This window comes from Lemur catta, chromosome 1 (assembly GCF_020740605.2).
Source record: "Lemur catta isolate mLemCat1 chromosome 1, mLemCat1.pri, whole genome shotgun sequence".
NCBI lineage: Eukaryota > Metazoa > Chordata > Mammalia > Primates > Lemuridae > Lemur > Lemur catta.
Window position 1 is genome coordinate 158,548,903 of NC_059128.1, and position 22,767 is coordinate 158,571,669.

The window sequence follows — 22,767 nt, forward strand, 5'->3', positions numbered from 1 at the left end:
CCAGTGTCTTCTGGGTAACATCAACAATTCTGTTACTTTGTTGGCATACATCCAAATTGAAATTTAATGTATTCATTAGAGAGAACATTATAATTCAAGTAGGTATCTAAAAAAATGAAAGATGTCTTTCATTGATCTGGGTCCTATAATTTAAATTTCTTGTCTTTTTCCTTCTAATTTAATAAATAGGACCTTGATAATGACAATAGTGATATGTTTCATGTATACAGCATGTTTTTCCTCCTTAACTTAAAACAAGTAAGGGCTCTGGTAGCAAGAGTTTTAATATTTGCCGCTGTGGCTCAAGTTAAGTCTTTTAAAATTACTTTGTTTCTTTGGGCTTTGTCAACAGCCTTCTCAGGGCAGGTTCAACTCCTTTCTTGGCTCTATTTTCACTTTTAAGATATCTCTGTAAGTTGGCAGATTCGTCATATCCGTCATCATATTTTTTTGCATGTATAAGCAGTGAGATATTCTTGGGATAGAAATTGAAATAGGGGTTGAAAAGGTTAGAAAAAAGTAAGTAATATTTTTTTGAATATCATCTGATTCAGCTTTCAGCAGTTGTTATAATGCAGGGTCTGCACTTATCAATGACAAGACATGTCACCACCACCAAAGCAAAGAGGATTACAACAAAAGGTCACTGAATGCCCAGTGATCTAAATGATACAGCTTTCTTTTTGCAACATCTTGGCCCCATGTTAGACTTTTTAAAAAATTTTTGCCCACAATTAAATCATTCTCCTTCAGGAGATAGAAATAGGTCTTATTTTCTTTAATAGTGCTTTGTCACAGGGACTTTAGACATGCCAGTGAGTGAATACAGTATGTGTTAGTCCTTGCTAAAAGGCAAGGGAGAATCAAAATCATTGCTTTGTTTCTTAAGGAGAGAGGAATTTTCCATAGGAAGATTCTTTTGAAATTCATGGAGCATAAATAAAACAGATAAAGATCAAATTTACAAAATACAGGTTTCTATTCCTGGGTGTTTCAATAAGAGTCAAGAAAAACTTGCTTAGGATCAAATTCCCTCAATCTTGCATGACTACACTAAAAAGTCCCTGGGTTCCCTTTTCCTGACTCCTTGTCTGCTCTTCTGGTAAGTGGCTTCCTGGCACCACCTCCCTTCCCAGACACCCAGGAGGTGACCCATCGACGTGCTTTCCCTGGCCTCCGAGACCACTTGGTCCTGTCACTCAGGTCCCATGTCAGCTTCAGAGCAACTTAGGTAAAATTCCTGGAAATCAATAAAAGGCTGGATTTAACGCTTTCGATTTGTCCTTTGGGAAATATTAAAAGCAAAATGATTAATTTGATTGACAATGAGTATTTGTGTCAAAAACAAAGATGAGTAACATGCTGAGCTATGTGACACTGAGCAGATCTCTTTACCTTCTCTGCTGCTCTTTCTTCATTGTTAGAATAAGAGGAATGGACGTGATAATCTCTTACTTTGGGACTTATACAGTTCAAATATTTGAGGTTTTTTTGTGGGCAAAGGCGGCATCATGTGGTGTTCAAGCTGGACTCTGTAGCTAGACTAAGTTCAACTCTCAGAACTGCCTCGTGTCATTCGTGTGACCCTGGGTAAGTCACATAACCCCTATGTTGCTCAATATCCTCATCCATAAAATGGGACTAATAATATAACATACTTCATAGGCATGTGACAGCGATTATGTAGGTTAAATCATATAGTACAGGGCTGAGTATATAACAAGCACTATTTGAATGGTAAGTATCATGTTCATGAGTAGCTTGTAAACCCTTCTGATTTTGAATTAGAATTTCATTGGCTAGCTGATTGCAAGTTTGACATGATTCTTTTTTCTGCACCATGGATTTGACTTATGTTTATATTTGTTCCACCTAACCCAAAAGGCCCTCTGTTGCTATACCTGTTGTTTATTCCGTGGTTATCCCTTTTTGGTGCTGGGTAAGCTACAGCCAACCAAGCATTATGTCACTCCTTACTTCCAACTGAAGGGAATCATTGGAAAGGCCATAATCAGGTGGCTTTGGACTCAGAATTAGGGCATAGAACATCTCTGTAACTAACAGCCTGAGTTCTTGATTTTATAGCAGATGTGGAATTTAGTACGTATAAAACATAATTTTTCATTACTGTAAATTGATTTTATTTCTGGTTCAAAAGAGCCCATTCCATCAGGCTGGAAGGAAATTGAATCGACTTTTCTTTCAGGGTATGCTAAAGTTCTAAACTCAGCAGCGTTATCTAACAGCTTTTGGTGGGAGACTTCCTCTGATCCTCAAGTTATTCATCCACACAGGCATTCACGAGATGGTCAGCACCTGGCTAGCATGGCTCCTTAAGCTCCTAGCTCTCAGCTTTTTTTGCACCATGCTTAGGACACACAAACTTTGCAAGGCTGGCAGTGGTCCCTCCTGCCTAGGTGCACCACACAGTTATTACATCTTTGCCAAGAAAGTGCCACCTAACAACTTCCACGCATCTGACCTTTTTTGCAAGCAAAGGCCATGATGATCAGAGACAATCTGCCTGTTATATTCCTCCCCTGAGGATATGAACATAGACATGGAATTGCCTATCTATTTAGTGTAGGGTGTGGCAATTGTGAAGGAAATTTTTTTTTAAATGTATACTTATAACACATAAAAAACGTAAGTGTGTATCTTTGATTATTATCCTTCCACGTGAACATAAACCATTTGGTTTGGGTATGGGTCAGGAAAAATAATGAAGGGTCTATACAAATAAGCACAGTTAGGAAGGAAAGGAAATTACTACAAAATCAGAGCTGGGGTATGGATATAAAAGAGGGCAGTCAATGAAACTATTAGGATCCCTTAGTCTCCTCAAAGCCAACTTTTACAAATTCACAACAGAAGCTGTTCCCTTGACCTAGGAATGTTGTCTCCCTGGTTGCTGGATGTCCCAGTAGCTGTCGTGCAAATGAGAGCTTTCTCTTAATTTCTCACATATCCCCCACCCTAACCTTTAATATCTTGAGATATTAGAGTTTTAATGCTTAAAATCATTCTGATCCCAGAGATGCCATTCTAAGTCTTTATTTCTTGAAAGGAAACAATCATGAGGGTAGATGGATGATTTTTAGGAAGGAAATATTAGGAAGTGGCATGACTTTAGTCCATTCAATCAAACGATGTTTACTAAGCATCTATTATGCACCAGAAATTTTGATAACAAAGCTTATATTATGGCTGCTGCTATGAAAATAAAGAAATATTTATAAATAAGGCTGCTTTTATAGAGAAAGATGTATAGGCTGGAATGTCAGCTTGCGGGCAGGAGTGGATGGCTGTATGGTTGTCTTAGTGAGGGTTTGGTGAGAAAAATAGAAACTATTCTAGGTATTCAAACAGGAGAGAATTTAATATAAGGATTTAGATGATTACAAAACCTTTGAGGTGCTGGAAAAATAAAGGTCAGAGAAGGCTGTGCTGGCTCTTGGTTTTTCTGCGTGCTTTCACAGAGTCAGGGGGTTGCAGAAACACAGGACACCCAGTAATCTCAGTTATTTTCATTCAAATTCCATGAAATGCCTCTCTTTAGTGGCATCTAATAAGCCTGAACACTGTTGGCAAGGATGCTTGGGCATGTACACCTCAGGCTTCCAGTCCTTGTGATGTAAAGGGAGGGGTGTGCAGGGTGGGTGCTGAGGTGCCCATGGGAGACCTTACTCAGTGGCAGAATGGAAAGGTCTATGTGGAATCAGAACAGCCTAAACATGTCTGTACCATGGACAAAGGAGTCCTAGTCCATTGAAGTCCTAAATCCATTGGAGTCCTAGTGTCCTGTACCATAAAATGAGAATAACTAAACATCTCTTAGGTTTGTCATCAGAAGTGCAGCTTGTTTTTTTTTTATTTCAGCATATTATGGGGGTGCAAATGTTTAGGTTACATTTATTGCCCTTGCCCCCAACCAAGTCATAGTTTCAAGCGTGTCCATCCCCCAGATGGTGCACATCTCACTCATTATATATGTATATACCCATCCCCGCCCCCCCATCTGCCCGATATCCGATGAATGTTATTTATATATATACACTTAGGTGTTGGTCAGTTAAAACCAATTTGATGGTGAGTACATGTGGTGCCTATTTTTCCATTCTTGGGATACTTCACTTAGTAGAATGGGTTCCAGCTCTATCCAGGAAAATACAAGAGATGCTATATCACCATTGTTTCTTATAGCTGAATAGAACTCCATGGTATACATACACCACTTTTTATTAATCCACTCATGTATTGATGGGCACTTGGGTTGTTTCCACATCTTTGCAATTGTGAATTGTGTGCGGCTTGGTTTTGAAATGCTGGAGAATGAAGACAAGAATGGGCCTGGGCAAGACTTTGGGATGCTACTTACTTAGAGTGGGAGGTAATCATTAAAAAATGGCTACAGATCTCACAGTTTCCCTTTTATTCTTCATTTCTATAATACATTTTCTTCATAATCTAATCCATATGACAATAATCAACCTTTAAAATGCCATTGAAAAGGTGCTACTTTTGGAGAATGTGTTCATGAGGACTGACTGAACCTGATTCCATGCCCCCTCCTGTGGCTCTATTTTCTGGTGGCCTAAGGATTAAATGAGGAAAACTGACCTAATGTACTTGTAGATGCCAGATACTCAGTAAGCACTGAGTCCTTCCCCCTTCCAGGAGATACACAAGGAAGAGTGATGAGGTCACACAAAGGGTAAACAGGCAGGAAGGAGGGCGATAAACGAGAATGGCGATTTTGCTTTAGCTAGTTCTGGTTGATAGTTCTTCAACATGAAAAAAGTAATTGGCCTAGAAAATCTGACTCTGTATAATCTGATTCCATCATGGAAACTGGGACAAGGAGCAAAGGGAAGAGGAGGGAAGAGGGAGGGAAAGGTGGGAGGGAGTGGGGAGAGAGAGATATCAAATCCTAGCACCTAACTCCACTCTAGTTCTTCCTAATTCTTTAAAGCACCAACTGCCAGAAACGAGTATAATGTGAGGTTGGGTTCTGCTCAGCAAGTTGAGTTTTATCAGTTGGAGTTACATAGTTTATAGCAGTGCTTCTCCTATGAATCACAGGAAAATCATATTCAAATGCAGATTCTGAGTCAGTAGCTCTGGGGTGGGACCGAAGATTCCCAACACATGTAGGCAGAGGGAGGAGAAGCCAGGAGAAGGATTAAATACATTGAACAATTCATACACTCCTGGAAAGTGTTTGTTCAATTGATTCAACAAATATTTATTGAAGACCTACTATGTGCTAGGCCCTGAGGATTCAGTTGTGAAACAGGCTAAAGTCCTACAAGTATGGAACTTACTTTCTGGTGTTGGTGTGGTGAGGTGTTGGGAAGAGGACTGATGGGGAATTTGAAGTATCTGTAGGTCCACCTGTGCCTCATGAACCTCACTTGCAGGATGACATTGTTCAGGACTTTGGTTAGAGCTGCCATTTATTGAATGCTTACTACATACCAGGAATCAATTGCATTCTAACTCATTAGAGGCCAAGATTTTTCTACAAAGCTTTTTAAAGCTTTTATGTATGTCATGATCTCATAAGTGTTGCTGAGAAAAATACATGAATGAGTTTTTCATTTATTCATTCATTCAATGATATTTTTCCTTCTACAAATTTTTGAGTCCTACTAAATAATTCTATATATTGAAAAATGTGCCTACTGAAAATAACTCCATTGAAAAGCAGCTACTATGAGCATAGCACTAATAAATATAATGGAGCGTATGAGAAGGGAGAAGAGTAATTAATTAATCTTTTAATGATTCACTACTGGAAACTTATTAAGCACTAACTATTTCTGACTATAGAGGACATTGGAATTACAACATTAGTAATAGTAAAAAGGAGGAAGAGGAAAAGATGGAGGATGAAGAAGAGGAGGAGGAGGAAAAAAAGAAAGAGGAAGAGGAAGAATGGTCCTTGTATCTGTGGAGCTGACTCAGTTGATTAGTGACTCCTTAAAACACTCTCTTCTGTCAGGTACTAGAAAAACTTCTAGATGTTTAACACACTAGATTAAGCAGTAAACTCTATGCAAGCAGGTACCCTATCTTTATAGTTTGCTTCATTTGTTGAAAAATGGGGTGGAATTCTATAAAGAACTATGATCAAGTGCTTAAAGTCCTTTTAAAGTAAGTGCTACCTGAGTGCAAGGGAAGGAGAGATCACTTAGAGGGGGCCCAGGAAAGTTATATGGTAAAGGGTAAGGTTTGATTTGGAATCTGAAATAAATTCCAAATTTATGTTGTTCATTAAAGCAACCATAGTACAGAATGGGGAACAAAGAAAAAACTCAATACGTGTTTCTTGAATGAATGTGTGGAAGATAAATAGATTGGTAGACAGACGTAGATAAATAGAGAGAGGAAAAATGCACGACAGATAATTAATAGAAAAGAAATAGCCATATCAGATGTATCATAAGATATGAAATTGATAGAAATGTCTCAATAAGAAAAAATATAAGCACTCACTGTTTCATACATTAGATTACTTCCATCTAATGGAAATTATTAATTTAAACAATTATTAGGAAACAGAAGCAAGCATCTCAAGCCATCCCCTTAATCTGCATGTGTAATTTTAGGTTGGCTCTTGTGTTTGTTTACTCTGGTTATAGAAATGGAAAGTGATGTAAAAATCCCAGTGGCTACCCATAGAACATACTCTAAAATCAGTCCTTTATGGTATTAATATTTACTGACTATTTCAAATGAGTCCAGAAGCACTGTTATAATGATAAAATATCGGTGAGGCATTTTAGGACTCTAAAACAACAGCATTAAATGTGCATAACATATAGAGATTATTCTAGAAGTGTAGCTTACATGTGCATTTATAATATTCTAGATAAAAATACAGAAGCCAAAATAGAAAATTTCAAATTCAAATTTTTGTTATTTTTGGATATATACCCATCAGGATCTTCATTTCCTCCATTTTCAAAATGGAAATAATACTATATTTATTGGCATACTTTATCTCTTTTCCTTTAGAAAATTATTCTTGGATACTGCTGTCCTCTGTGGCACTGTATTTTGTTACCTGCTCCAGCTATGGAAATGCTTTCCCTCCCTCACTAGTGACTGGAGTTATAGAAACAGTGGTTAAGCAACTTCCATTTGTTTTGTTCAAAAATATATTAATTAAATTCAGCTTACACATTGATAACTGCTCCTACCACGTTTTTATAACTGCTGCTGTCACTAAGATAGCCAGCAAGGGTGAAATTACAGGTAGAAAAATAAGCCTGTCTTTCTTAGTCACAACTGGTAGATGGATAGAAACTTTTCAGGTAAAAAATGCCACAGTAAATATGGTACCAAGTGCTGAGCTCCTTGTCCTTTGAAGACGGATGTAGCAGATTGCTCCCTAGTTCTGTGCATTAACTGTGTCATATTTGTATAGCAGAAGCCTCTTGAGGAACATCTGCTTATGAAGTCTTTCATTATACGTTTCACACTGAAACAGATATCTGAGCATGTTTGCTGAGCCCTGCAGCTTTCTGTGAAACCAAGTTTGTCAAAGTCAAGCCTACTTATGATAATGACCCCAAAGCGAAATGTGACTTCAATGTACAACATGGAGACTTGAAAATAAGAGACCAAAGAAATGCATTTTACATGAATATTTTCTTCTTTAATACTTATTTACTCTTTGAATAGGTAACACATTTTCCTGTGATTCAAAATTTAAAGGAAACAAAAAAGTTTGTTGACTACTCTTCCTGTGCCAATCATTTCTCCTCCCTGAAGTGACAATGGGTGTGGTAAACTGCTTTTGTATCTATCTTTCTAGCAGTACTTTGATAGAGGAATATGTTATTAATAATTGTTCCTCTCACTAAAGATTGAAACATGATGCATATATATATATATTCATATATACATATGTATGTATTTTTTAATTTTTCTGTATGTGGTCAATTCAGATGAAGCCTTTCAAAGAATACATTTGACCCATTTCCTCCTGTGACTTTCTTATGAACTGTGACTCTGGGCAAATGAGGGGACCTGAAAAAGAAAATATCTAAATTCACAGCTTATTTTCTGATCCAGTAGCTCTTTTGGAGATCCCTACTCCACACTTAGATAGGGACATTTTACAAATGAAAGAACTTTTTAGAGTTAATTTGTTTCTACTTCAACTCACTTGTTTTATAGATAAGCCTAGAATGATTGATTGATTTCCACTTCCATGGCTAGCAAGTAGAGAAGTTAAGAGATAACTGAGACTCCTGACTTCTGCTTCTCATGAGGATGCTAATCATTGAATCATTGAATAGTGTTGTGGGTTGAACTGTGTCCCTCAAAAATCCGTATGTTGAACTCTTAACTCCTAGTGAATTAGAATGTGACCTTATTTGGAAATGGAGTCACTGAAGAGGTACTTAGTTTAGATGAAGTCATTAGGGTGGATCCTAATTCCACAATGACTGATGTCCTTATAAAAGGGAAAATTTAGTCACAGAGACATGCATAGAGGGAAGATGATGGGAAGAGATACTGGGACAACACCATCTACAAGCCAAGGAGAGACTTGGAACAGATCCCTCCTTCACGGTGCTCAGAAGGAACCAACCCTGCCCACACTTTTACCTTAAATTTCTAGCCTCCGGAACTGTGAGACAATAAATGTCTGTTGTTTAAGCCACCCAGTTTATGGTGTTATTATGACAACCCTAGCAAGAAAAGGATTTTTAGAGCCATCTGATCTACCTACACGCACTTGCTGGAATCTCTTTTACAATGTTTCTGACGATTGGTGACCCAGCTTTTTACCTGCTTATATCCAGTGATAGTAAGTAAGCCTACACCTGAGGGTGAGAGACTCTACATCCTAAGTCATCTGCACCATGAGGAAGTTCTCTGTTTGGAGCCAGTGCATATCCCCTGTAACGCTCGTTAACCAAGGAAAAAGATAATACACAATATATTGCCTTTTTATAAGAAAAAATACTTATTCATCACCAAGTGACAAGGACTGTAAAGAAAGCACTTGTACAACTATTGTTTTTTAAAAACATAACTTCATAAGCGTCTTGCATGTTTACAGGTATTATCTGAATGATGTAAATAAAGAAACAACTCTGAGAGAGAAAATGATTTTCCCCAAGTCACACAAATAGTAGATCACCAAATTGTGGCTGGCTTTTGGGTTCGGCGAAGCAAGACCAGCACAGTTTCGTTTGCAACATAGCTAGATGACTTCTCGTCTACAAGTGATTATAGTTCCTTTAATCAGCTATCAGAGCCGTGGTCTATTACAGTAGCTAACTAAATAATCTGAAATACCACAGAAAACTGAACTTTGGGAAAGCAAGGCATTTCCTGAACGTGATCCTGGCTATGACTGGATGACGACGAAAAAGAACATCTAGGGCGTCCTTGGACAGTAAACATACTGTCTGATGTCACCTGCACAAGCACTGATGTTGCATATGGCAATCATTGTCAGGGGAATACATAACTTTAAATGGTAAATAAAAAAATACATCTCTATCCCATTAACAACTTAGGCTTTTTAAGACTTGGGATTCATCTGCACCAAAGGACACATAAGAGAGAGAAAAAAAAAAAACAAAAGGCTAAACTTTGAATTTAAGTGATTCAAGTTCTGCCTTTAATACTTTATCTATGTCCTAAGGCAAAACCCCGAGTCTGCATTTCCTCATTTGTGAAACTAGAATAATCATATTGACCTCACAGGAGAGTGTAAAGGAGTTGAAAATCGGAAGTGATTCAGAAATAGTAGGAATTGAGGAAGTCTATTGAATCAGAGGCCGTAATGAACAAATCTGGAAACTCTCCAGGGAGATTTCTTTGCCCTTTAAATGTCGACAGTCACTGTGTTTTACCCTGTGGCCAAAATTGTTGGGAAAATCCATTTAAACAGCAAGTACAGATGAAAAAATAACCTTCCCGGACTATCATTTGAGGAAGTTGACTCTTCCACACCTCCCTCCCGCCAACACAAATGTAAAGAACAATTACTCCTAGTCAAAGGAATAAGAACTTCTGCCAGCAAGTATAGTTGTTTCATGACTCAGTGCTTCTCAAACTGTGGTACACAGACCCGCACTGGTTCAAGAACTGTTTACAAGTCTGTAATGAGATACGTACGGAAATTGAAAGTAAGCATTAAAAAGTTTTTATGGCAACTTAAGAGAACAATTTTACATCTTGTGGAAGCCAATAAAGAATTATGGCTATATTTTATAAGTCTATTTCCTTTTATTTTTTCTGGTAATTCACTTTTACTGTATTTTATAAAAGTATTGGTCTATTACTGATGGGGCGATTCGGGTCCTTTAGCAAAGAAGGTTTTGTGTTTAGGATTTCAAGGTTCCATCTATAGGTAGAAAGTGAAAGGGACCTTGAAGCCATCATTTGGGTAATTCAAGCAGCATATGGTGGAGAGCCACAAATGCATTTGACTCAAATTCCTTTAGCTTTATCCAATTTTCTATATCCTGGAGAGGTATGGCAATGGCAAATGGCTCTCTCTGAAGCTCATAAACCAGAAAGATGATTTGCATTTTTCCTTTCTCTAAAGCATAACCCCTTATTCTACATTTTATCTTGAGTTTGGGCAAATAGTAAAATGGTAAAATTAGCAGTTAATTCTTAAAATTCCTTTCTTGCACGCTCTAAAATAGAATTTATTTCAAGGACCTGTCAAAGAATTTTAAGGAACTAAAATAAAAAATGGGCATTTTAAGTGATTACCTATAGGGATATAAAACTTTATTCTTTTGATTTCTATATCCAATTTATTTTTTTAAATGGAAACTAGAAGAAGAAATAATAGTCCAGTTGTATAATAGGTTGGGGGCATTTTTAAAGGAGTTTCTTCAAGGAAATCACATAGAAAAATAATCAATTTTGTTAAAACATCCTTGTGCTCTTTAGAATATTTATGCATACCTACTGTGTTAATGTTTCTGTAAGTTTTGCCACCTACTACCATTGCAAAGCAGCAGTCCCACCTTCCCAGCAATTTATAACAGGAAGGATGGATAAGAGACATAACCTGCTCTTTCTGGCACTTTTCTGCATGTGTAGAATTTATGCACTCAGATAGGTGGTGCTTGGGTATGGTGGGCTTTGTGAGGAAACTGGCCTCTTTTTTTTCCCCCAGCTAATCCTATTTGTTTTTCTAAGTAAAAAGAATTCATAAAATACAAATTTAATTTTAAAATCACCTTAGTTAGCTCTTATACTACCTATAAATTTCTATTGACATATTCTGCTTTTAAAATCCTTATTTGGAATGAGAGAGAGAAATGATGATTTTTGAGCTTAGAGTTTGTCTTTAATTCTACTTACCTAAAATAATAGTAAAAATTTTAGAATTTTGAAGAAAGAAAAATACACATATACTGTATATACATGTATATGGATACACATGTTTATGCATGTATGCAAGCTTCTTACTCTGGGTCATGGTTTAAAATACTGAACACAGTATGCAGAAAAACTCTTGCATATGTGTATCAAGAGGCTTGATTCAAAAATATTCATTTTGTTTTTATTAGCAAAAATAAATCCCAAACTAACAAAAAATATAACTATCAATGAGGAAATGGATATACTGTACATATACATGTATTAAGATCTATTTATAAAATGTACTTTCAGTAACCCCCTCCTCCCATAGATATGAAGGGAAATATTGGGAGTGGGGAATACATAACAGAGGGCATAGTCTGAAAAAAATAGCAAAAATATTTTGTCTCTTTCAAACAGCCTACACTCCTTTTTGACAACTGAAACCTACATTCCTGCCACAGGCCAGTGGTTGGGAGGGGCAGGGTAAGTCTTTTGTTATTTGTGCTAAAGGAGACGGCTCAGCCCTGACCCAGTAAAGGGAGGTCCTGGCTGGAGGTCCGGAGATTGTCTTCAGGGGAAATGGGACAATCAGAATCATCAACTATGGTTGAACAGTAATTACCTGAAGCCAAGAGAACACATCTTATGAAGGCTCTGTATTTCTGCTTATTATTAGGAGGATGGCATTTCAGAGAGGAGTCTCCATCCTCCTCCTTTGCTGGTAAAGTAATAAAATGTCTCTTTATTTCTCCCCCCTCAAAAATAAAATAAAATAAAATGTACCTTAAGAGACATTTGAAATGAAAGAATTGTTTTTACATGGGTGTATCACAAAAGCATAATGTTGAATGGGGGAGGAAACAAAAATTGCAAAATGTGATAGAATTATAGAATATGTATATGTGTGTATTTTAAAAATCACATGGCAATGGGAGGAGAGAGAAAGAGAGAGAGAAAATGAAGTCGATTTACAATATATGACAACATAGACAGGAAGACCATATAAGTCGTTATTGGCAGGTGGTTCTGAGGAGTGAGTAAGTCAGTAGGAACTGATAAGGGAAACAAAGAAAACGTCAACATTTCTGTAATGTTCAAGTTTTGTTATTTTAAGAAAGAAATATCTGAAGCAAAATGAAGAGATGTTAATACTTAAAGGATCAGTACATGGTTATTTAGTATATCATGTATATAGTTTTTGTATTTAAAAAAGCTTTTCAAATATTATAAGTTGCAGATGTCAGCAAAATATTTAATTGCAACATGTGCCACCTATAATATATTATTAGTTAGGGGTCTAGCTGATTTAGATACTTAGATGTGACAGCTTCAGACTCCAGTTTGTATTTTGTGATCAACATGCCCAAGCTCTGTGGTCTCCATGTCATAGTTATAATTTGGCTTGCTCAAAGGCCTTATAAGAGAGCTGTGTAGGTTAATGTACAAGTAGAAAGATTAATGCATTGATTCTTGTAATCTTCTACTATTTAGAAGTGATTACAAAGCCAATCAGAAAATTTGTTGGCAAAGCTTGGCAACCTACTCCTAAAATATAATTTAAATTTACTTACTAAAGACATTATCATTTACTTCAAACATTTGTACATTCAGTAAAGGTAAAGGAGGTTAGTTAAAATTTCTGGTTTTTATTAATTTCTGGTTATATTACTATCAATTGCAAAGGAACCTGATTGAGATGGTGCTCTGGCTTGCATCAAGTTTTGTAATACAGTAGGGATTGTATTTTAGAGTTTGGGGCAAATTAATGTCACTGTTCAAAACTGTCCTTTGATTATTTCTTAGGAGTGGTCAGCTTTGTTTACATTTCCTTGAAAGAAGTTGATCCAGGCAACAAATTTAAAGTGTCAAGTTGACACTTAATTTTTTATTGAAAGGTCTGTATTTTTCAAGGAATTGCTGTAGTTTTTAGGTAAGCACTGGGCTCTGAGTATTAGGAAGATTTTTTACTTTTAGAAGCAAGGATCATTGAGCCCACCATAATAATCTATCATGGAACTCCTGAATGAGGTTAAAAAGTCCAATTTAAATTTAAAGTTGGTTGACTGGATTTGTCTGTAAATTAAACTTGCTATATAAATGCCATTATTCTAAATAGTTTTATCAATGACTTGAGGGGACCATTCCCCACCACCACTTAATCAACAACAAAAAAAGCAAAAGAAAAGGAAAGAAAAAAATCCAGATTGCCGTGCATACTAGCCCAAGCAGAACCATTTTTTTCCCCATACAATAGAATTTAGTGATCACAGATGTACTGTGTGATAGATCTGATGAATATATACAATTTTAGCTGAATGAAAATAACTTGAGTTAGAACATAAGTGAGATAATATTTTATATGCCCTTAGCCCCTGAATTTTTCTTCACTTTTTTAAGGACTTCAAATAAAGATAATTGCAAGAGCCTGGAAAACATATTTCTGGCAAAAATAAAAATATAAAAGCTGACATACTTTTAAATAAGGAATACAATTCACATCAATAATAGCAACAAACTTCAAATCAACTACTTTAGGTGGTACATAATAATTTCTACTCTGTTCGAAGCCAAAAATACACTCTTCTCAGAAACCATAAGTCCAAAATGATGAGAAAATTCTTACTGCCTTGTGTTGCACTTCTAACTCCATTGGAAAGTGCTAGGAATCTATGAGAAATGAGCAATAGAATTGGAAAGCTTGTGTTACTCTCAGAATTCCTTTGAAAGCAGGATACATTATATACGTTATTCTAAATTGCATATCATTTGCTGATGCATGCAAGCTGTTCAGAGGATTTTTTTTAAATAATGTTATAAAATCTTTCTTGCCTAATAAAAAAAAATGAATGAGTATAGATATTTCTTTCTCATCTGTGTATTGTGATGCCTGTTTTTAACTGGTTTCCAAGGTCTTTACGGTAACTGGCAGGGAGAAGGGGGCATTAGCTTTACTCTTTCTTAATAGAGCCAAGTAATCCTAAAAGAACAACATGAAGAAAAATACCACAGGAACAAAGGAAAACATTCCAGATTGAGTTTTGGCTCTTAAAATTATCCTGGGGATTTAAAATTGATAAAAAATAAATTTCATTTATATTTATTATGCAATTACATAGGTTTCTGGAACTCTTAATTACATAGGTAATTCCTCATATTCTGCTTTTTATTTTGGTCACCTTTCTCATATCTTCAGTTTTTGAGATACTAGGACTCCAGGCTACCTCCCTTCTTTTCACATCTTTGGGTCTTCTTGCCATCATTAATGTTTGGCTGTAAATCTGATAATTTGTTCCATCATCACTGCTTGATTTCATATTTAGTATATTAGTCTGCTTCCATAGAAGCCCTTCTTCTTCCTATGCATGCATTGGGTGGGCAGCACCATAATGTTGAGCTGATACTAGCAATGTGTATTTTTCAATAGATGCAGCAGAGGAATAAAAAGCTCTAGATTTCTCCTTATGTCTTAAGTCATCTCTGCATTCTTTTCATTTTTCTTTTTATATTTTAAAGAATGATGTAAACAAAAATCTTTGGATATGAGTGCTCTAAAGAACACCCAATTATGATAAAAACTTGTATTTTATCTATACCCTTTTGAAAAACTGTCTTTCTATGGAACACTGGTGTGTAAGAACCTGACCTAAAGAGTTCTGCTACTAAAATCATTAATGGATGTTTTATAATTGTGAACTTTGTTCTCATAAATTTTGGCTCTTCATAACGTGGAAGTTAAGTGAAGGAAATAAAAATAATTATAAATATACACATTTGTTTATCAGCTTGTTTGGTAGCAAATAATACTGAACCACAAATAACATGCACTAATAGAAAATGAATATAAACTGAAAACCTTGACAATAGCTGGTCTTTTTAGTTGAACTTGTAGGTATTTGGGACATAACAGTTTGATTGCTAATGTATATTTCAAAATATGAAATGTTATATTCACATTTTTGCCATCGAAATGTATATTACTTGTTTGTTGGAATTAGCATATATCATGGTACCTTTCAAGGCATGGTAACTTCCTACTTCTCTGTAACTTTTTATTATTCATTAATTTCATAAATACTCTGTGACTGGCAATGCTCTAGTCATGGGAGATAAAACAACCAAGACCCAGCCCTTTCCTTCGAGGAGCTTAGAGTCTTGATACAGGAAAACTGAATAAGCTTTGTTTTAATTCATATATCTATAAGCTTTTATTCATTGTGTGACTAACATAATGTAGCTCCATACCATACTAGGCACTCTCAGAGATGTAAATAACAGGCAAATTGTAAATGTTTGTGGACTATTGTGGAATAAACATGGAATAAGTGAAGAAAAAAGCTCATAATTTATATCAGGAGGTAAATACAAGAAACCAATACATTTTAAATAATTTAAGAAGTAAATTCAATACTACTAATTTGACAGATTAATTCCATTTAATGAATTGGCTCTTATTTGGACAAAGTCAAAGAATTAGAAAAAATAAATGCTAGCTTAGCCCATTGTTTTTTTAGCTGACTTGCATTTATGATAAAAGAACTATAACCAGTTTTACATTCAATATAAATTAATTAAATTTGGTGCTTTGAGCTATTTAAAACTTTCAATGAAAGAGGCTGAAGTTTTAAATATCATCTGGTTGTGAAGAATTGCTTTGACAGGATTTCTTCTGGTATAAATGAAAACTCTCATGAAATGGCATTCTTCTATAATATCCTCAGAAAAGACAGTTAGTGTCATTTCTGGTAAGATTTTTGATGTGGTTGAACAACCTTTCCTGGGAGAGTTCAGAAAATGTCCATGATGTCATCACACTACATAATTCCTGGGGACTTGAATCCATGACCACTCCCTTCTTAATCCTCTAAGAGTACAATGTGTCCATGATATCTTGTAAACTTCATTGTGCACTCTTTTCTTCTAGAGCACTATTCATATTTGCCTTCCAGCCTTGTCTTGCCCACAGGTAAATAGTATATGTGCACATAGTTTTAAGTTATAAATATATAACTTATACATGCATAAATAATATAGTCATATGTGATATCATTATTCATATTATTGTTATAGTATAGGGCACAATGCTTCCAGATGTCAGCATGCAATTAAAACAGGTTATGCACTTTTAACAAAGTCACAGGTAAAGCTGATGATACCGGTCCACAGACCACATACTGAGTAGCAAGGGTGTTATAGTGCTTGAGATCATGGGCTTTGGGATCCTGGGTTTATATTCTAGATTTACCAGGTACTAGATATATAATGTTTGGAAGATTACTTCCTAAGCTTATGTAAAATGGAGATAACACTACTAACTGTCTCGTGGGTTATGGATTAAATGAGATATTACATATATCTTATTTCCTGGAAAACAATCTCAATAATACTGTATTTGTTTAGGGTAGTTGTGAGGTCAACAATGATGACTGTTCTGTTATTTCTTGGTAGATCCTTTTCAATTCTTTTCTCACATTCTAACGTCCTTCAACTCTGTTGAATTCCAGTTATGGGATATTTTAACCATGCAGTCAATCATAAGAGATTCTTACAGAATCACACAGACTTTAATTGGACAATTGTTCCTTTCTCCAGGTGTTATCAATGTTTATAGAAAACTAAAACTACAAACAAGATTGTGATTCTCCACTCTTTCTTCCCACCTTGATTTGTGCAAGGAACACTTTGCACAGCAGATCTGCAAGAAATAACTACATACAGGCCCCAGCACTCTAGACCACCCAAGCTCTAAGCCTTTCTGGAATCTCACAGTCCCTCAGGTTCTTCTTTGCATGCAAAACATCCTCATAAAGGAGATTAAATGAAGTGCTCTACAGATTTATCAAGTCTTAATGAGAAAAACTGCTTTAAAATAAATGTTAATAAAGCATCTTAAGAAATATTTTAATCAGTTGAAGTTTACACCATTTTTCTTAATAGCGTTCATATGGAAAAGATCAATGATTATTTTATTCTGCTAAGCCTATAAAATTGATAATGGATGACATATAATATTATAGCACATAAAAATCTACAGTTAAATGCAGGCAGTTGTTAACCTGTTTTTTAAAGCTACATTTAAAATGAAAAGTGTTGTACTTTAAGAAATTATTTGATTAAACTAGTTAGAAATTTAAAAGGAGAAACACATTTTACTGCCACAATTAATTCTGTGGGTAAAATAAACAGACTTATAATGAAAGTGGAACTGAATCATTATTTTAGGAATTCAACTATGTGAGTGTGTATTATATAATCCTTCAGACCTAAAGTGCTCTTGGAAAATAAGTGAGTTTGTTGTATCAGTGTTGGTAAGTAAATGGAAGGAAGGAGGGAAGGAGAGAAAGAGAGAAGCAAAGAAAGAAAAAAGGAGTGAGCTATGGAGAGAGGGAAGGAAAAAAAAGGGAGGGAGAAAAGGAGGAAGGAAGGAAGGATGGAAGGATTAATTAACTCATCACTGCCATTTTAGAATATTTTGCCAAAGAAATGTAGACCTGGAAACAGTTTATAGCAAGACAATATTCAAACTCTCATATTGAGGTTTGGGTCATTTGTTTTTATTATATGCTATTTAGGCAGTCCCTTTAAAATACTGGCACTTAGGAAATAACTATAATATAATTTACTTAAAAGCCAAATCAGAATTTGGATAATGAGACTTATTCTGGACATTCATATTGTCTGTAAATATAGTATTGAGAATATTAAATCTGTCCATACCTACTGTTTTCCTTGGCATTCTGTTTTGCTTATGAACAAGAAGCTATGTATGTCATTAAGCTATTGATTACCAATTAAAAAGATCACGAGTAGCAGAGTATAAATGACAGAGTAGAGAAGTGCTTTGGACTGGCCCTCAGTTCCATGTGGCCTTGATGGTCAGTGAGCCACAGCGTCAGACAGAGGGGCTGCATAGGGCCATTACGGGTTAGGATGCAGGATTTCCATTGCTCTCTGTTTGTGACCTGTCGTACAGAAGCTGTGGTTCTGAATGCAGGTTTAGTACATTCCCCGATGATATAAGGAAGGAGAGGACATGGAAGGGCCTACACAGGCCTCTGATGGTGGAGAAGGGAAGAAAGTCCTGCTTCTTTGGAACTGCCTCTGGAGTAAATGGAGATTATCAGTTTCTGTAGTTCTGACATGTTTCCAAGATCTACTGTTTTCTATTTTCCCACAAAAATGACCAACATATAACAGACATTCATTTAATATTTGTTGAATGAATTAGTCTCAGTTACTGAAGATGGCCTGTAGCTCATGAGTTCTCTACTCAATTTGTAGCTTATTTTCAATTTGAAAACAAAGCTTTGTGGTCATAGCCAAATATTGTCACTTGGTAGCTGTGCCTCTTTGTCCATTTACTTCACCTTCCTCAGCATGTAATTCCTAATATATGAAAGCAGAGATAGTCAAACGATAATAACGAGATAGTCACATTAACACGAGATAGTCATACAATAGTAAAGCACAATCCCAGATACCCGTGGCTGCATTTATTTACGTGGCCTGTTTCCATGCCCTAAGTATTATATATCTCCCTTCGTCAACTTTTGAAAAGAAAGAGAATTTTTAAAAATTTCCCTGAAGTTTTCCTTCTTTAAAAAAACAAAACAAACAAACAAACAAAAACCTCTATCTGACACTGTGGCCTTAGCAGCCACATTTCTTTTTAGGTATTTCCTCGGTCCCTGTAAATGAGGACTGGACCTCTCTGCATGAGCTTTTTAGACAATGCTCATTTAAACTCTTGGGCTTTGCTGCATTTTGAGGTAGAAGACAAATTTGAAGTTCACCTATGTGGGATTCTAAACTAAACAAGCAGAGAAACTAAAACCCTTCCTGGTGAAAGAGACATTTCTTAAGTTTTATTAATGTACAGTTTTTTTCTGTATGTGATGCTGAACCTGGACCTAGAAAAGCTATACTTCAAACAAGATCCAGCAGCTGTGGCTCAGTAATGAGGGAGAAAAATAATACCTAGTTGGCTGAAGTCATTTTACCTTTATCAAGGCTTCGTGTCTTTCCTCCCCTACACAGGGAATGCTGGCAGGAAACTTGGCTGACAGGGACCACTGGTGACTGCCTTGGAAGTAGATGGGAACTTCAGCTTTTCTAGAAACTCCTAGCTCTCACAAAACCTCTGTAGAAATTCTACCAGCTAGCTAATTTGACAGTTTTATTTTTCTCATATTCCCAGCCTAGCTTTAAATTCCACAGTTTAACGTGCCACTGTATTCAGAAGTTTACGATTTATTTCTTCTAAGTCTTGTTCTCATCCTCAAAATAGAGGATGTACATTAGGAATGATACCCTTGAGGCTTATCTGTTCATTTATTTACCTTTTCTTCCCCTGCTAATTCCAGATGCAGTTAAGATCCCCCACATTAGGAGAATTCAAGACTAAAGGGTTAGTAGGGTAGTTAAACGTATGTCTGCAAAGTGTAGGTTGCAGGGGTCTCTTTCTTACCGTGCATCTTCACACAAGCCCCAGCTGCTAGTGTGATCTCACCAACTTGCACCACCGGCTCTCAACAACTGTTTCTTTTATCAGTGACTCTAACAACCTTGGCCGCAATTGGTTATGGACAACTGTTAACTGATTAGTGTGAATTTGACAGTACAGCTGTTGCCAGTTCTAGAACTGTCAGTGAAGACAAGAACCTGATATAGTCCACAATTTGGAATTCACAAAACTCTCTATGGGACCATTGCAACAAACATACACTGAGTTTTCTGACTTAGAAGACTTCAAGGTCATTTGCCTCTTACTGACTTCTTATTCTCAAACTTAGCTTTGTCATTTTTAGATAAGAGAATTTTGCTTCTTCTATGACAAGTACTTTAAGTACTTATATTTTTTGTGTTTATAACAAGATGGGTTTAAGGAGTAATAATCGGCAAAGCTGTGGGTTCTGGGTACCATCTATAAACTAGGCTGATAAAGTGGGCACTGTTCTAGGCATTTCATATAGGTGTTAATCAGAAGACAATTTTATTTTAAAAAGGTGTTGCAGTCACTTTTACATAATAGTATGGTCCGTTTCATCTCAGGGAAGTATGGTTTATGTGTGATGTGATATAATTTTAATCCGTAAGGCTATGTATGCAAGAAACTTACTTTTTTTTTTTCTTAAAACCACACTTAGTTTCTATTTTGAACCTCCGTTACATGTGTTGTAAGAATACAATTTTACTTAATTAAGACTCTTTCCTTTTATTTTCCTAGAATGTACAGCAGTTCCTCAAATAACTTCATTTCTTTTCATGTCATTTCATTGTAAAGTTGATGAGAAAAAAATGTTGATTCCCAGCAAGGGCCAGTGTCTGTGTGGAGTTGGTATGTCCTCCCTTGTCTGCATGGGTTTTCTCAGGGTACTCGGGTTTCCTCCCACATCCCCAAAATATGCCCGTTAGGTGGATTGGCATGTCTGCATGGTCCCGGTCTGAGTGAGGGTGGGTGTGTGTGAGTGCACCTGCCATGGGATGGCCTCCTGTCCAGGGCTGTTCCTGCCTTGTACCCACGATTGGCTCTGGCAACTTGAAACTCTAAACTGGATAAGGGGGTCAATAATTAACTTCCTTGTTTTTATTCATCTATGTTAAATGTATATGGAGCTCACATTTAATTAGTATTGTAGTATTGGTATTCAGTATTTAATTAATCACTAATCAATATTTGATATTAGAAATGTTTTTAGTTTTTATCTTTTTTTTTTGTTTTTGGAGACAGAGTCTCACTCTGTCACCCTGACTAGAGTGCCGTGGCGTCAGCCTAGCTCACAGCAACCTCAAACTCTTGGGCTCAAGTGATCCTCCTGCCTCAGCCTCCCCGGTAGCAGGGACTACAGGCATGCGCCACCATGCCCGGCTAATTTTTTTTGTATATTTTTAGTTGTTCAGGTAATTTCTTTCTATTTTTTTTAGTAGAGACAGGGTTTCCCTCTTGCTCAGGCTGGTCTTGAACTTGTGACCTCAAACGATCCTCCCTCCTCGGCCTCCCAGAGTGCTAGGATTACAAGCGTGGGCCACTGCAGCTGGCCTAGAAATGTTTTAGTCTATATTAAGAAGTTTGGTGATGTTTTTGCGACCAGAACTATGCCATAGGAACTTATCTCTTATTTGTGTCAATTAGCCTGTGGTGAAATTGGTTTCATTATAAGTCCTTTTATGTTACAGTTGCAGCTTCTGAGAATCTACCCATGACATTAAATGAAGGCTTACTATTGTATATAAGTTCTGGAGGCTTTAAAAATGTCAGGGGGCAGGAGACATCTATTTTTTTTGTTTGTTGGTTGGTTGGTTTTTGTTTTTGTCCTTTTCTGTGCATGGTGGCAAGAGCTGGGATGCACTCCGGTCTAATACATAAAATTTTTGGTTGTCCAGCTACATAAGTTGCTATTGTAGCTCTCTGTTCTAAACCAGCACAGTCCAACAGAACTTCTGCAATGTTGGAAATGTTCTACATCTGCACTATTCGAATGGATCACCACTAGCTACACGTGGCTAGTGTTGGACTGCACATTTTCTTTAGGGTCTCTTTGAGTCAGTGCACTTCCAGCCATTTCTGCACACCATTCAGTGTCTTGCAATATATTCAATCATTTCTCCCATGTTGCTCTAAATCCTTGGAAAATGGAAGGAGCTCTCTAAGACAATAATAGCCTCAATGCTACCCTAAGGTGCATGAGAAGTCATTCTACTGAACTTCATGTCACTTGAGCATTTTGGAATTCTGTGAGATTGACACAGATTCATTTGCTTAGATTCTTTCCTACCCCTCATGCAGACATATATTTTGCTCTTGAACCCTGGTGGCACAAGGAAGCTCTGGGCTCTTTCTGTTTCATGGGCCCTTCCTGGTTTCAGGGGTAGAATGGGGGTGAAGGACATAACTGGAACAGATTTCCTTTTCTATACTTTTGCCCCAAGGCATGTGCTAATCCTGTCATCCCGCTATTCATCTTGACTCTTCTTATTTACCAACCAATGCTAACTTTTTGTCTTCTCCTCTGACACTGCTGTCTTCCTCATGCCAAGAATTGCTATTTTCCTTTGTACTGAGAAAAATGGTGCTTATATGAGGATGTATTTTTCTCAATCTGTCTTAAAGATGGAGACTGTACACACTGTGGCTCAAAAGCCCAGCTTTTAAAATTCAAAACTTTGGCTTTTGAAAATCAAATGCATTTTCTCTACTTCCTATCTTTTTTATTGTGGTAAAATATGCATACTGTAAGATTTACCATTTTAACCATTTTTAAATGTACAGTTCAGTGGCATTAGATATATTTACATTGTGCATTTGTCACCACTATCTGTATCCAAAACTTTTTCATCTTCCCAAACCGAAACTCTGTATCTGTCAAACAACAATTCCTCATTCCCTCCTCCCACTACCCCCAGCCCCATCATTCT

General features: G+C 36.4%; 1 protein-coding gene across 1 annotated transcript in view; it reads left to right on the top strand.

Annotated features, from left to right (window-relative positions):
- The window catches only part of ZNF385D (zinc finger protein 385D), a 288,653-nt gene that overhangs the window by 68,762 nt on the left and 197,124 nt on the right, over nucleotides 1-22,767 (top strand). The window lies entirely within an intron of this gene.